Genomic DNA, 17176 nt, shown 5'->3' with positions numbered 1-17176 from the left:
ACCGAAGGTGTCGTTATGCAGCCAGTCAAATATTTTTACCGCAGTGAAAGACAAGGACTTTGGTGTTAATGGAAAGCTTTTTATCTCAAAGAACTATATAAACAAACAATTTTATATTTATTTTTGCATAATCAAAACAAAGTGTATGTATTAACGTTAGTGTAAACATGTATTTATGTTTTTTGCTTCTTTGTTATTACTGTTATTGATGAGATACATATGCATGTTAATAAAACAGTGGTTTCATAACAAACAAGAATTGTTTTTGAATGTGTATCACATGCAATTAAAATTTTGTATATGGATGGGTGCAAATTCCTTGATGTATGGTAAAATCCTAACAAAACATGGACTTTCATGTTGAAATCTTCTATAGTATCTGAGATAGAGTCTTCATGCACAAACAACAACGGGCAATAACTCTGATTTAAGAAAGTGTAGGGTTATGGTTCTTGTACACTACAATTCTCCTCATTGAAAAAGAAATTCTATATCCCTCCTCCTATGGCAGAGACTAAAATATAAACCCAATGATGCTTGTTTGTGGTCTTTTGAGTTTCTTTAGTTTCCAATAACATGCTCACATGGGTTTCTTTACTATATCAAAATAAACAATACATAAATAATAATATTACATAATATTAAGCATACAAATTTCACATGTTAAATACAATAGTAATTCAGTATCAACTTCATAAAGAAGTACAGCAGTATTCACACAATAAGTTTAACTTGTCAATTTTTGAATTTGCAAATCCAACTATTCAACATACAAAAGCACCAATTAACATTTAACAAGTTATCATACAAATGTCTTTAATTTGGGGTTTACTATACCAAAAAACATATTAAATTGTACTACCGGTAATACATGAATAAATTTCAAATGAAACCTATATATCTGAAAAATACTTAGATGCTTAATGAAAATACTCAACAGCCCCAGTCATAAAAGGGGGCTGAAAGATCGTATTACCACTGCACCAAGTAATAAACATGAAATGTTGTTCGATTTGTTGAATTGTCAAAATGTTTAATGATATTTTTATTTTTTTATTCAATCTTTACTTTGATTTTTTTTCTTTCACTGCAATACTTGCACGATCATGTAATTCCACAGAACAGTTTTGTAGTTTGTCAAGGCTGGTCCATTAAAAAGAGTTAAAAGAACATTACTCTGTGACACTTTTTAACATTTTCTATTTCTGTAAACTGTTCATTTTATATCAAGATATCACTTCAAGTCTGCTTTCAGATACTTTCATGTCCTCCCTGAACAGAAAAAATAGAGATAGTAAATTACATGCAGGCAAAACATTTAAATAATAGCAATAAGTAAATACACATAACACACACCACATTACTACTGACAACCTAGTAATCATTTGTTTAATTGAATATTCATGTACATAGTTACAACCATAAAACTATTTGATGGAAAATTGAGCAAAATAACTCATTTTGAATTTGAATAACTTGACTACTATGTCTGGTTTTAAATGGTTTTGCTTGTTGCACAGATAATTTGCATAACCAGATTCACATATATATTAAAACAGAATTTGTTAGAAAATATATGTCAGTATGATTATGATATAGATGAACATGTGTAGACAAACAAATTGAGAATATGAGCAAGTACCTCAACAAAATATGCTGAGCAGCCTCGCGAACTAAGCTTTGGAAGGAAAGGCACAGTAATTCTAAGTTTGCATATCACATCATATAAAATTATGTCCAGTAAAAGATGTTTTCTAGGCTACGCATCTCTTCGAAGTAAATTTAAATTCGCTTTTCTATGTTGTGGTGCGCAAGAGAATGTCTGTCTGATATGTTGAATCTTCTTAGGTGTAATAGTAGTTTGCACACCTCCATGATCCATGTGGCATCCGATGTCTTAAAATAGACAATATATTATATAAATAAAAATTAAGTATTATAGTTAAGTCATATGAATTTTAATATTTGGTATTATAATTGTATTACACAAGTGTCCTTATGTAAATAGAAATGACTTGCTAAGCTGCACAGTGACAATAATTACATTTTATTACCAGTAGCAATATGTCAACTGTTGTTTTCCATACACTATATTATAACCAAGAATGTTAAATGTAATAAAAAAATCATCAAATACGAATTAATGCTGTTTTACAGCCTTATTGCTATAGTGGTTATAGTGGTTAAATTCTCCACACAGTTCTATTTTTCAATAAATCAGCATTAATATACTTTAACCCACCAACCATAAACATTGATTATTGTGTATTCAAAAAAGTTATTCATACGGTTAACAACACATCAAAATCAATAGTATACATATTAAAAATAGTTATCAAACACATCCAACGATTATTTCCAATATTATTTTTAATGATAATTGATTTTCTTACCTAGAACGATGGATTGACAATTTGCTTTTACAACGGCAGTAACGGAATATCCGAATTACGTTGAAACCGGAAGTCACCAGTCTACAACGGCATTATGGTCTATTGGAAAGTGGAAAATGAATAATAAAGTGACTTATCTCGAAAATATATTACATTTACCTTTTGATAATACAAACGTTGCTTTTATCCATTACTGTGATGCTAAATACAATCCAGAAAGACAATAACATTGGAAGCATACTTATTGTCATTCGGAATTGTATTTCTTTTGTTGTTTATTCCCGTGTAACAGTTTTGGAAGTTTTTTTCCTAGTAATTTATCTTGCAAACATTTTCGGTGCAATGTCGTACCTTAGTGTACCGGTTACATTCCACAAGTTTTTTTTACACAAAATGCCTGAATAGGGCAGTGTGTTAGGTTCATTATTTTGTTATTGTAGTTGTTTGTTTTTTATCTTTAACAACACCGTGCACTGGTAGCGTTATTAGCAGAGACATGCGGGAGTCTTCTTGAAACATACTATACTGGCTAGTTTCAATTATGGGACACAACACCACTTCTCCAATAGAATCGATGATGTTTAAATACATTTGAGTTATATTTGCAGTTTCAGTTATTAACTGTTTTGTTTTCTGATAAGGATATGATATCCCAGACGTTAGTTCCTGAGCTGTCTTTTTCCTTCTAAACAAACAGACATAATATGATAATAGGTGCTACCTAATTTACGGGCAAAAGCTTATTTGATGTTTGTTAAAGCTAACACGGGTAATATATGTCTGCACATTATCTTCTTCTTCTTCTTTTATAATAATGGCTATTTTCAATACTAATACATAATGGCAATGCGTGGGGGGGTTAAAAAGAAATAGATTGATAGGTTTCCCGAGTTACTCAATATACTCAGGAAAATCCTATCAACAGTGGTAAAAAAGGTGCAAAACCTAACACCTTAAGCCCTTAAGACTTAAATATATACATATACAACTGTGCATGTGGTGAGATTATTAGTCGGGTTAAAAACAGGATAAAAGCAGAATCATGTGATCTAAGGAAGGAACACTGATGTAGACAGCAATGATTGAAATCCAGGGATCGTATCAGCGCTGACTACATAAGATGGAAGTGTCTTCCATTGTACAACTGTTCTTGGAAAGAACGAAAATTTGTGGTAATCAGCTGTACTTGGTGGTGCATTGTATTTGGTATGTCATGTGATGGTGATGGCGTGAGTGTCTAATGTATGGAGTGAGATAGTGAAGGGGATTGACATCAACATGATTATATACTATTTATAGAACAAAATGTGTCTAGCTTGTTGTCTTCTTGATTGCAAGGTATTCCAATTCAAATCCTTTATTATATTTGTGGTTTTTTATCATGCAACAAAACATTCAATTTCTTTACAAAACAATATGTAATTTAGCAAAGTAATAAAATATAATTTGTTTAAATCTTAAACAAGTTTATGAAGGTATGCTTTTTGTATAGTAACCCCTTGTACTGTTTTCAAACTCTTAAACATGTATTTCATTTTTTGTTTCCATTTTTCAAAACAATGTTAGAATTTAAAAAAAAAAAAAAAAATCTCGCGAAACTGTGTTTTATTGATGTTTTCCATATGCAGGGATGCCATTTATGTTTTAGGGCGAGATTATTTCTAAAACGATTTTATTTAACTTAAGCATAAAAAAGAAAGGTGCCGTACTTCATTATTTTGGTCCCATGTCTAAATCATCGACAACGTAAATGTATCCCCTGCATATGTAAATGAAAAGCTTTTTGTACTTAATTAATGTTAATAAACATATAAATACAACAATGCTTGCGGGAGTGTTTGCGTCTATCTTGAAAGAAGTGCATAGACCTCATTCACTGCGCAAAATTACACAGAGCAGAAATATCACCTTTGGCTTTGGACACAATACTCTTTGCATATCTTCCGCACTGTTAGAGCTTATGTCATGAAATGTGGTAAACTTATTGTATTTTTTTAAATCCTCAGGAATTAACAGTTGGTAAAAACTATGGCTTATGGCATACACAGATTGAACATTACTAGGTTGGTGCTAAGGAGAAAATACTATTAGCAAAAATTTAGGTTTATGATGAAGACCCACATCATACGCTTACCGCTAAATATATGAGTGTACCTGTCACTGTATGTGTGAGACAAAAAATAAACAACAACATACTTATTATCACGAATTTACTGTTATCAACAAGAAATGTTTTACCAGTAAATAATTTACCAAACCATATTTAAATAAAATATAATCAAATATTTTTCACCTGAATTTAATTTCATTATTTCGTTTATTTTCATTTCATTTCATTCATTTCCATGTTTTGAAAGTAAAGATATTCAGTCAATATGGAATGTGGCATTAAACATGTAGACAGCAGCTGCGTATTGCATGTGAATGAGGCAGTTTCCACATGAATATGATTATAAAATAACAACCCGATTATTAAACTGCATGTACATCCCAATTGATTAAAGTCAAGTTTTTGTATGTTCAAGTTCATAAACAAAATAACACATTCAGTATGTTCATTTATACCCTTATCTTCTCGCCCTTGTTTCTGTGCACTCAACACATGTAGTATTAGACACACTGTTATGAGTTTGCAGATATTCGGTAAGTTCATACCACCCGTTTGTTAGTTAAAAAACACGCTCAGTCATGGCACTAAATGTCAATGAGTTGACTTTATCAAAGATGTAGAACCAAAAAAAATACTCCACTCATCCAGTACGCCTTCTATGAAGAAATTATAACAAGCAGTCATCAAATAAAATGAATACCGTATCCTACACGATCGCTTACTATATGGTCTTCAAAAAATTAATCAGAGACAGTTGACAAGACTAAACTTCTGCTTTTCGCTTATTTGCATTTTTTTTCAAAGTGTCAGTATAATGTGCAAAATAATAATGGTAATACACAACATGGTCTCAGGTGTGTCAAATGAATTTTTAGGCAAGGATAATTAATTATAGGTATAAGTTCAAGTGTACAACACACTCTTTTGTAATAAAAATAATGAAAAGTGTGCTACTGGCACTGCATTATGCACATTTATATTTAAGCAAAAATTAACATTCATTTATATAATAAACAAGAAATCTGATACTTTAAAACAACTTAGTAGATATTGTTTAATGTACAATGTATTACTCAAAGTCATCATCACACAATGAGACAACACAATGGTCTCTAAACAGAGTGTGCTTTTCAATTGTGGCATACATTTAATGAATTAATACTTGTAATAGAAATACAGAAAAAACGTCTAGAGCTGCCTGGAAACTATCATTTTTAATATCAACAATTCATTTGACATGCCTGATTGCAAATTGTTAATTTCAATATTCTTTCACATTGTTTTCACACCTGATATTTGATATGCTGTATATTCTTTTTGCTTAGAAACATACAGAGTCTCTTCACAATAATTGCAGTTTCTTTACAGTCCACTAACGTTGAACATTACAGAGTCACAATTGCTAATGTTTCAGTCCCGGTTAAGCTATATAGGTCCAGAATTGCTTCGTTGTTGAGTACAAAGCACGCAGTCAGTTGTGCTCAGCAGAATGCTGCATGGAATGTGTGAAGTCCAGCATTTGACAGAGCAGCTTCTAAAAAAAATCAAAAAGAATCCATAAAATGTACACATGAATTAGTCTATTTCCAATGTGTATGTAAGCACAGTTTGATTTTTTACAGTTTGAAACAGTTTGGTACGAAAATGATCGAGTATGAGTCGGAGATGCAATATTGTTTACAATCACAACGTAACTTAATACATCACAAAAGAAAGGGTCTTTAGAATAATCACGTAGAATATACTCAAGAAATAACTCCAAAACTTAATAAAATGATAACTTTTATGTTCCATTAGTTTGACTGAATAATAATGACCTTAAATTTAAAATCGGCGAAATTTTGTACGTGCCGAAAACAGTTCCCGTGTTATCAAAGGTAATCCTTAGCAATATTATATATAGATTGATATTTTATGTAACCAAACGCAATATTTTAATTAGATAATGACTTGCCAATCGAGTGCATTCAATTAATTTATTAAATTTCAACAATGTAAACATCCACCAGAGTATGTCAGTTTCAATTTTTACTTCTTAATGACGTATTGACGAAAGCAGTGACGTCACACAGACATGTATAGTTGTCGACGAAAGAAACGCGGCCGTTCATGTTGTGAACAAATTAAACTTTTAAACAATTGTTTATTTATGTAAAGGAATAATATTACTATAGAATATTGGGTTCATTGAAGAAGTTAATTCGAAACTAATCTTATTCGGTATTGTAAACCGGAAGTACGCAAATAATTTAGACGGGTTATCTTTTTTATGATTTTGTTAACAACATCAAGAGCAATTCTCAATTTGCAATGCATTATGGGAAACAGGATGTGTCACACAGGAAGGCAAACGGACGTATTTTGATCGTAGAAAATCATAATACAATAACATAGAGTACGATTCGCTACTTAATAATTACTGCCATGCCGTATTATTTCATGAGGAATGCATCTACGTGTCATATAGCGTTTGTCGAAGTGTCTATGTGCTCCAGCGCTCTATGATTTTCCATCGCGAAAATAGGTGACGGCATAAATTATTTGACTCGTATCCCTATAAGGTAATGTCTCTTTGTATTTCAGAAAAGTGATACAAATAAACGGTCAACGCCCGCTTCGCGGGCTTTTGCCCGTATTACATCAAGGACTTAGATCACTTTAAATTATTGTGTATAAAATACAAAATACCACACACAACTGAAATAATTGATATAACCCATATAAGTAGCATGATTTCCTTTCTAAATGTAATAAAAACTTGATTGTCAATCATGAACTAGGAGTTTCAGGAAAACAGGAAACAAAGAAAAAAGGTGAAACCAACAAAGGCATAGAATTGTGAAATATGCAAGCCAGAGTTCTCGACTTATGATTGTTGAACGCTGCACTTCTATACACCACAACCTACCTTTGTTCGAAGTTTGATGTCAATGGGCCTTATTGTAATTACGTTATGGCCCGGGTAATAAAAAAGTGAGATAAATAAAGTAATGCGGGGGCTATAGCTATAGTTCTTGTGCACTGAACTTCTCATCAGTGAGATCTATCCATATATGAAGTTTCATGTGAATAGGTGTTATAGTTAAAGACTTATACTCCGGACAAAGTACTGGAAGCTGCCCGACCCCAGGCATGACATAGGTAATCCCTTAATATGCCCTGTATTTGACAGACATATAAAAAAGACAAATGGAAAGGATGAAAAAACAACACAGCAGTAATTAGTTTTATCAGAGACGTAGATAACAGAGATAGGCAGCTCGCCAAATATCGGCAAACTCTCGCACATCCAGTGGTTTTGGCGAGATAGGTTTAAACGCGCAACTGTTTGACGGTTGCAACGGTAGTAAACACGCTTATCAACATTTCTAAAACACGCTTTCGCATTCCAGTTTTTGTAATTTGAGACAAATATGTTAAAATTATTAAAATGAGAATGTATGCGGTATTATCACTCAACGGTAATGTGTCAATTAAAATAAATCCCATGCCGCATTGTTTTATTAAGCGATTTTATCTGGCTCCAGTTTGAAAAAAACAATGATTACCGGTATATAAAGATGGCCTTTGTAATGAGATAAAGGAGCGATAAGAATCTTACGACAAACAACTAATAATAGGTTGTTTTAATTAGATTGTTGTTTTTCATTTTAATTGCATTGTTCAAATTTGAATAATCCGAATGCCATTTACCTGTAGTATAATTTGAATAAAGCTCTGAACAAGTTTTCTTCTTATGGAGAGAATCTGTTCTTGGTCTGCTCTAATCTGCTGTTTGTGTTATTTGCTCTCTTAAATTACCGCTTAATTCAATGCACAATTTTACCAATAATAAATAACATTACCACCTAGAGTATATGTATAGAAATCTTCAGAGCCGTATACTGTGCCATTCTCCGATATTTAGCATATCGATCAAGTTATTAAGTAACGTTTCTGTGTTTCTTCAACATGTCTTAGGCGGATTTTGTGTCATGGGATGACGAGGATGAACATTGTGATAGTGAATTTGTTTTGGACATTAATCAGTCAGTTGTGTATGAGTGCACATAATGCAAAAAGTTCATTAAAAGAACATATGGATTCCATGTGTTGTTAAAATATTATAAATACAAAATACTTAATTTGTTTCAATTTTATATGTTGTAACACAGTTTATAGAAAAAAACATTGGTTGGATTGCATTTGACAAAAAACACTATGTCATCTTTCATTTACATACTACATTTATTATCTCACATCAAAATTGTGCTACAAAGTCAAAATTATAACCCCAAACATCTGTTCACAACTTATGTTAAAATATGACAAAAGCAAATGACAATACAATCTCATATAAAAATATGGGGGTGAATTGTCTTGGGGGTGAATTGTCCAAGGAAATCAAATTCTGGAGTGAATTGTCCAGGGGATGAATTGTCTTGGGGGTGAATTGTCTGACACTCTTTCCCCCACCCACCCAATTTTTAATGAAAAATTGAGAAATTTGACCCATTTCATGGCATGCAAAGTACATTCAAACAGAATGCAATTTTAGTTTTGGCTACATTACTCATTAATTTCAACCATGTGCTGTTTTTATTTACCTAGAAGTCTTTAGATTTTTCACATTTTACCTTCAAAGTTCTGTTCTGTTTCTGCAGCGTGAAATATTGACCTTCGCCAAAAGTGAAAACCTCCTTTTTGAAGATCCAAAATATCCTTGCAAGGGAGCTGTCGCTAGTTTAAATGTTTCTTTAACAATATTTTGAGACATTTTTTCTTAAACCTAACACAAGAAATACCTTTTATAAATTCCTAATCGATTTTTAAAGACCATAGGTTACCCATACCCTAAAGATATGTAATTTTCCCCCCGTTCACTGATATGTGCCCGGTACGACTAAAGTGCGTATATTACTCATATTCGCGAAAGGGGCGAATATGAACAGATATCGGCTGTTTTAAAATGGTTTTCTAACATTTTATGATATGGGAATTCTTCTATGAATATAATTCTTCCAAATGTATTTATTCTGTTAAGATCGAGTGAACATTTAAGTGGTTTTTCGTGAAATTTGTGAAATGTCTATGTAGTCTTTGTAGAGCTTTTTTTCCGCGTTCATGTTTTGTTTTTGTTAATTATTTGTATTCTAATTTCTAATTTCTATTTAATTGTTATAAATTTCATATAAGCTTATTTTTTTTTACTTTTTAATAAGCTATGAAAGATTTTGAAATGTTCATACTTTAGTATGTTACAGTGATATTATAGGAATATTACAGTTTATAGGTGTCTATCGCAACCGTTGTTTATTTTTGGTGTTTTCACTTCATATACACTTATATTGGTAATGCAGCATCAAAATACTAAAACAATATCCCGGAAATAGAAAAATAATGCATTTGAATATCAACCGTAGTTTGGTTTTGACAACTGACGACATACAAGATTTGATTTAGGATGTGAATCTAAATCTAGTTTTAGTGCAGATTCGTTCATACGACACAAATACACTATTTTGTTTTACGGATCATTTCGGCTTAGAGGACTGGGTGAGTCATGTAAAATATCGATTATAATATATACTTTTTATAAACAACTGGTAGCAAGATGAGTTGCAGATAATTGGTCAGTAACCACATTTAAACTAACTCTTTTGACCTGTTAATTATGTTCAGCTAAATTCAACAGTGAAACATGCCCATAATATCACTTTAATTGTTAATTTGGAATTGTAATAATAAACCATATTTCACATAATCAGTCAACAAAGTAACAATACCTGAAATCACCATATCCTACTTCCCACCCCTAAAATTACAATAAACAGCTAATCTGTCGGTCATTCAGAGCTGATGAGGGTACTGATTATCGAGGGGTAGATTAGGCTATTACTGATAGGAGTTGCCTAGAAATAAGGCTGTAGTATGGAATACTTAAATAAATATTTTAATTTGTCATGCTTTACAATTTAATATTTAATTAATTAGTGTAGAACCGTAACTCATGTTCAAATTTTAATAATGTTGGGCAATTTTATTAAATTATTAATTAAATACACATTTGATTCTGTAAAATTGTATTATGACTGATTATTATTGTACAATTAATAATATTTTCGTACAACAATGTTTAAATACATGTAGGTATGATAATCATATATACGCGGTTTATATGATACTAAGCTATACGTATTTGTACTCACATTAACATTATTGTTATACGTTTTTTACTTATAATTGTGTGCGCAATAAGTTGTCCATAGGTAACGGGATCTTCATTAATTGTTTTATGACAAATCATTAAATTCTTAATAATTCATAGTTCTATCAGTCTTAATGTCCTATTCATTAAATTACAATATTAGTGTACATATTGTAAAGCTTTGATAATGTGTGTAAGTATTGGAATAAATATCAAAATAAAAGTATATAGATGTATGTCTACTTGTGTACATATTGTAAAGCTTTGATACTGTATGTAAATATTGAAATAAATATTGAAATAAAAGTATATCGATGAATGTCTACTTGTGTACATGATAAAGCTTTGATAATGTGTGTTAATATTTTAATTAAAATTAAAATAATAGTTTAAAAAATATATTTTCAAAAGTACTTTTACTGTCTGTTATAATGTGCCGATAATGTAACCTGGTGTAAACACTATTTGTTAAAAAAAATGTGTTATTTTGTGAAAATATTGCAATAAAAAGTATTGAACTAAACTCTGAAAGTATTTCTCATTTGTGTTTATGCATAAATAACTCATTTAGAACCCATTAACACATTAATAGTTTCACTACCGTGCGAGTTGACTTAGGTACGAGTTGACTTCCGTGCGAGTTGACCAAACAACGTGCGAGTTGACTACCGTGCGAGTTAACTTAGGTACGAGTTGACTGAAAACCTTGTATTGTGGAGTCGTCGTGGTTATATTGTTGGTCGTGTGTAGCCTAAAAACAATGTTCATATTCGCGAACATGACTTTAGAGTTCGAAACATGATAATGGCTAGAAATTGCTATATTTATGTTAACAGTCTTAATCATATTTTACATTAAACTGTAATTTGTTGATAAAAACATTGCAAAAAAAAGCATCAATATCGCCAATATTCGATCATATTCGCTCGTTTCGTTCATATTCGCGAATATGAGTCATATACGCATTATAGACGGACCCAAAATTTCGAGCAAAAAACTTCAAAAACTGTTAAACGGGAATAAACAACACAATAATACAATTCCGAATGACAATAAGTATGTTTCCAATGTAATTGTCTTTCTGGATTGTATTTATTATCACAGTAATGGATAAAAGCAACGTTTGGATTATCAAAAGGTAAATGTAATATATATTTGAGATAAGTCACTTTATTATTTATACATTGAGTCTTTAAAATTATGGAACGTTTTAAATTCATCTTTTCAGAAATATCAATATGTGGGTCTAATCTCTTACAAAAAGACATTTTATTCAACGTAACGTACTGAGTTAAGAAGATTCAATAATTATAAATTGATTTTGACACAAAACATCAATTATTTAATAAAGTTTGGTGTCTTTTACTCTTTATACAATGGAATATATTGCAATGGGTATAAACTGTTTATTGAAGTCTGATCCCCCCTCCCTTCTCCGGTCAAACTTCCATGGGAGTTCTTTATAAATTGGAGTTAGACGGGGAGTACCCGTCAAACCCCCATTGGGGTTTATTTAAAATGGGATTTTGACGGGGTGTCCCGTGAAAACTCCGTTGGAGTTTAATGGATATGGGAGATTGACGGGATCTCCCGTCAAAACCCCACGGGTGAAGAAAATCTACAAACACTTTATTTTCTTATTAAAGTACATATTTCTTACAATTATAATTTAAACATGTGTATTTGTAAACATTGAAACAGAAAACAAAACATAATATTTAAATTACATTTTTTGTTAAAATATAGGTAAAATTCTCCCGTCTGGAATAAACTCCCGTTGGAGAATTGCAATTCTTAACGGGGGAGACAATACCCCGTTGGGATCCCACGGGGGATGACAACTTTATCATCAAATAACTCTACTTTCCAAAAACATTTTAACTCTTTTTTTTCAATTATATGTATGTACTCATTGCCTCCTACAAATATGCAAAATTTCATTACAATTGTTCAATAAATAAAAAAATAAGTTTGCAAATAATCTGGATTTGCAAACTTAATCTGGATACTGTTTAAAGAGAAATCTTGTAAACACTCTATAGGCCACATTTCTTGTCCGATCTTCATGAAACTTGGTCAGAAGATTTGGCCAAATGATACCTCGATCGGGTTTGAAACTGGGTCATGCTGGGTCAAAAACTAGGTCACTAGGTCAACAAATAAAAACCTTGTCAACACCGTAGAAATCACATTTCATGCCCAATCTTCATGATACTTTGTCAAAATGTTTGTCTTAATGATATGTAGATTGAGTTCAAAAGTGGTTCTGGTCCGTTGAAAAACATGGCCGCTAGTGGGCGGAGCAGTTTTACTTATTTGGCTATAGAGAAACCTTGTAAACATTCTAAAAGCCACATGTCTTCTCCGATCTTCATGAAACTTGGTCAGAAGATTTGTCCCAATGATACTTCGATCGAGTTTGAAACTGGGTCATGCTAGGTCAAAAACTAGGCATTAGGTCAATCTTCATGTAACTTTGTCAACATGTTTGTCTTAATGATATGTTGGTTGAGTTCAAAGGTGGTTACGGTCCGTTGAAAAACATGGCCGCAAGTGGGCGGGGAAGTTTTCCTTATTTGGCTATAGAGAGACTTTGTGAACACTCTAGAAGTTACAAATGTTGCCAAATCATCATGAAACTTGGTCAAAACATTGATTTTATTGATATCTCGGACGAGTGAGAAAATTGTCTAGATCGGTAAAAAACATGACAGTTTTCTTTATATGTATATAGTGAAAACATTTGAACACTCGAGAAGTCACGATTTTGGTCCAATCTTCATAAAATTTGGCCAGAACATTTGTTTCCGAGATACGTGAGTTATGTTCGAATGGTTCCGGTCCGTTGAAAGACATGGCAGCAAGAGGGACGGGGCAGTTTTCCATAGGCCTTAAAAAACATGTTTGTTTCCGGTTACCCGACCGACTGTGTCAGTTTACCCCTGACTGCATTTTTTTTATCAAAAAAAATAAATAAAAAAATCGCATTTTACACTATTCTGCCGTGATTTAGACCGCAAATGGCCCGCAGTTTATACCACGCCATTATTAATGAAAATGGCCTTCTGCACAAGCTTGGTGGCGGTAGAAATAGATAAATGCTGTCACCAAGCTGGAAAAAGGGAAATTGTCATTATCGGCCATGATAAAAAGATAGCAGGAATATTCAGCACAGTCCATAAAGACGCCTCAGAATTCTAGGCAAGCTGTTCCGTAAGTGATGCTGGTTAAATTGTGATCTTGGGCAATGCAATAAGTTTCGTCTGCCGATCCGTTGGAAAGTGAATTAATAAAGGCTTCTTACGTTCAGTATGGATTATTTAATATATTTCAACGAAATATTCTCGAAATATAATTATAAATTATTAGTTTGATTTCGCATTTAATTTTAGTGCTGGTCTGCAACAACAGTGCAGTGTAACCCATGACTTTTCTTACTTTTCACGTCAGTCAAACATTTTGGACCCATACATCTCATGCTGGAACAGTCTAGAAAACCTCTCTAAAACGAGTTTTATCTGTTTTCATTGGGTATACATCATTTCAATAGTATTTCTGTTATTTTGTAACACCCATCTAAATCAAAGTTGGATGATTACCCTGCATGTGGTCAGATATTTGTAATCATTTAAGGATTTTACAGGTCCCATATTAAAACCCAAGTAGAAGTCAGATCCATAGCAAGCTTTCCTCGAAGTTTCCCCACCTGAAAATTTGAAATCACAGATGCAGGGATTTGAACTCATTCATGTGGAGAGGGGTCATTGTACAGTGAGTCGCTTTAACCTCTCAGCCAGCCTGGACCCCATCTCTAAAATATAATGTGAAACTTGTTCAATAATTTAAAATATAAAGACAGTGTTGCGATGAAATGGTTTGACATTCAGCAATTGTTTTACTTCATATTGCATCAATAGCCGAGAAAAGTTCAGATTTGATAACATTTGATATTGTTTTAAGTCCTTTGAATATATCAGATAATCAGATACCCTGTTTGTGGCAGGCACCGAATAATGACATCATTTTCTAAGTATTTTTTAAGTTAAGCATTTGTTGTGGCAGGCACCGAATAATGACATCATTTTCTAAGTATTTTTTAAGTTAAGCATTTGCTCCTCAGGAGCATTCATAATTAATGAAGTTGGGAGTCTTGAAGCTAGCAATGGCTGGTTTATACAGGTTAAAGGTTCCTATATCGAAATATTGTGAACCACTTCAAATGACTATTAGAGTAATCATTTCAGTCTAAAATCATATTTCTCTCTTTGCAACCAGTTAATTTCAGATCCTACAGAAAAACATTTCCCTACCTACCAATATAAAGAAGTGAAACTCCAGCTGCTGGAGCAGTATTGAATTTTCATTAAAAACAATTAGTTGGTCCTTTATTTAAGGCAAGTGACCGATTGTCCAAACTCTTAAAAAATAATAAAAACACAATACCGCTACCAGCCTCTGAAGGCTGAAAATATAACAACATCGAAGATATGTACGGGGATACACGCTACTGCATCCACGCAGCACACATCAAACTGTTGTGCAATGCAATATAAAGAAGTGAAACTCCAGCTGCTGGAGCAGTATTGAATTTTCATTAAAAACAATTAGTTGGTCCTTTATTTAAGGCAAGTGACCGATTGCCCAAACTCTTAAAAAATAATAAAAACACAATACCGCTACCAGCCTCTGAAGGCTGAAAATATAACAACATCGAAGATATGTACGGGGATACACGCTACTGCATCCACGCAGCACACATCAAACTGTTGTGCAATGCAATATAAAGAAGTGAAACTCCAGCTGCTGGAGCAGTATTGAATTTTCATTAAAAACAATTAGTTGGTCCTTTATTTAAGGCAAGTGACCGATTGCCCAAACTCTTAAAAAATAATAAAAACACAATACCGCTACCAGCCTCTGAAGGCTGAAAATATAACAACATCGAAGATATGTACGGGGATACACGCTACTGCATCCACGCAGCACACATCAAACTGTTGTGCAATGCAATATAAAGAAGTGAAACTCCAGCTGCTGGAGCAGTATTGAATTTTCATTAAAAACAATACCCTCATTTTTCTGAGTCCCTAACCTGAAACAAACATATTTTTTAGGCCTTATATTTATATAGTAAAACAGGCTTGTGAACAGTCAAGAAGTCACATTGTTTGCCCAGTCATCATGAAACCTGGTCAAAACATTGGTTTTATTGATCTCTCGGACGAGTTCGAAAATGGTCTAGATCGGTGAAAAAACATGGACGCAAGTGGGCAGGGCAGTTTTTTCTATATTTATATAGTAAAACATGTGAATACTCTAGAAGTAACATTTTTGGCCAAATTTCCATGAAATTTGGTCAGAACATTTGTTTCCTAAAAACGAGAGTTGAGTTCGAAAATGGTTTCGGTCCGTTGAAAAACATGGCTGCATGGGGGTGGCGTATTTTCCTTATATTTATATAGAAAACAGCTTGTGAACACTCTAGAAGTCACATTTTTTGCCATTGGTTTTATATATATCTCAGATGAGTTTGAAAATGGTCCCGATCGGTCCAAAAAATATGGCCGCCAGGGGGGATGGGGAAGTTTTCCTAATAAGACTCTAGAGAAACCTTGTGCACACTCTAGAAGTCACATTTTTGCCTAATAATCGTGAAACTTAGTGAAGACATTGGTTTTATTGATATCTCGGACAAGTTGGAAAATGGCTCGATTGATGAAAAAAACACACACACTTTTAAGCTCACATATTGCTCAAGTGAGGTTTTAGGATCGTCTTTGTCCGTCGTCTGTCCGTCCGTCCACATTTGGTTTGTAAACACTCTAGCATTCACATTTTTAGGCATTCTTTATCAAAGTTGCTAAGAAGCGATATGGACACAAGATCTCAGTCAAGTTTGATAATGACAAAAATTAAATCGCATAATAAATACCAGAATTATTGCCCTTAGATTGTAAAAATTATCTTTATATAATACAAAATCCTTGTAAACACTCTAGAGGTCACAATTTAGTTTCAGATTTTATGAATCTTTGTCATTATATTTATTTTTGTAAAGTTTAATGTTTGGTCATGAGGGGTCAAAATATAGGTCACAAGGTAAAATTTTACAAAAACATCGTAAACACTCAATACGCTAGAGTTTTGGTTAAATAATGATGTAACTTGACCAGGATGTTTGTCTGGACAATATGTAGGTCAAGTTTGATGTTTGGTAATGTAGGAACAAAATCTAGGTTATGGGGTCTAATCTTACAAAAACCGTTTAAACACACTAGAGGCCATAGTTTTGGCCCAATAATGATGATACTTGACCAGGATGTTTTTCTTGATGATATCTAGGCAACGTTTGACATTGGGTCATGTGGGGTCAAAATCTTGAACACGAGGTCCAAATCTTACAAAAACCTTGTAAACACATGTAGAATGAGCATTACTTACAAATGTTTGCATTGTAAACAACCCATGCAAATGGACAGTACTCAA

The sequence above is a fragment of the Dreissena polymorpha genome, chromosome 11 (genome assembly GCF_020536995.1).
Source record: "Dreissena polymorpha isolate Duluth1 chromosome 11, UMN_Dpol_1.0, whole genome shotgun sequence".
NCBI lineage: Eukaryota > Metazoa > Mollusca > Bivalvia > Myida > Dreissenidae > Dreissena > Dreissena polymorpha.
The sequence above is the reverse complement of the archived record's forward strand: the minus strand, read 5'-3'. Positions refer to the sequence as shown.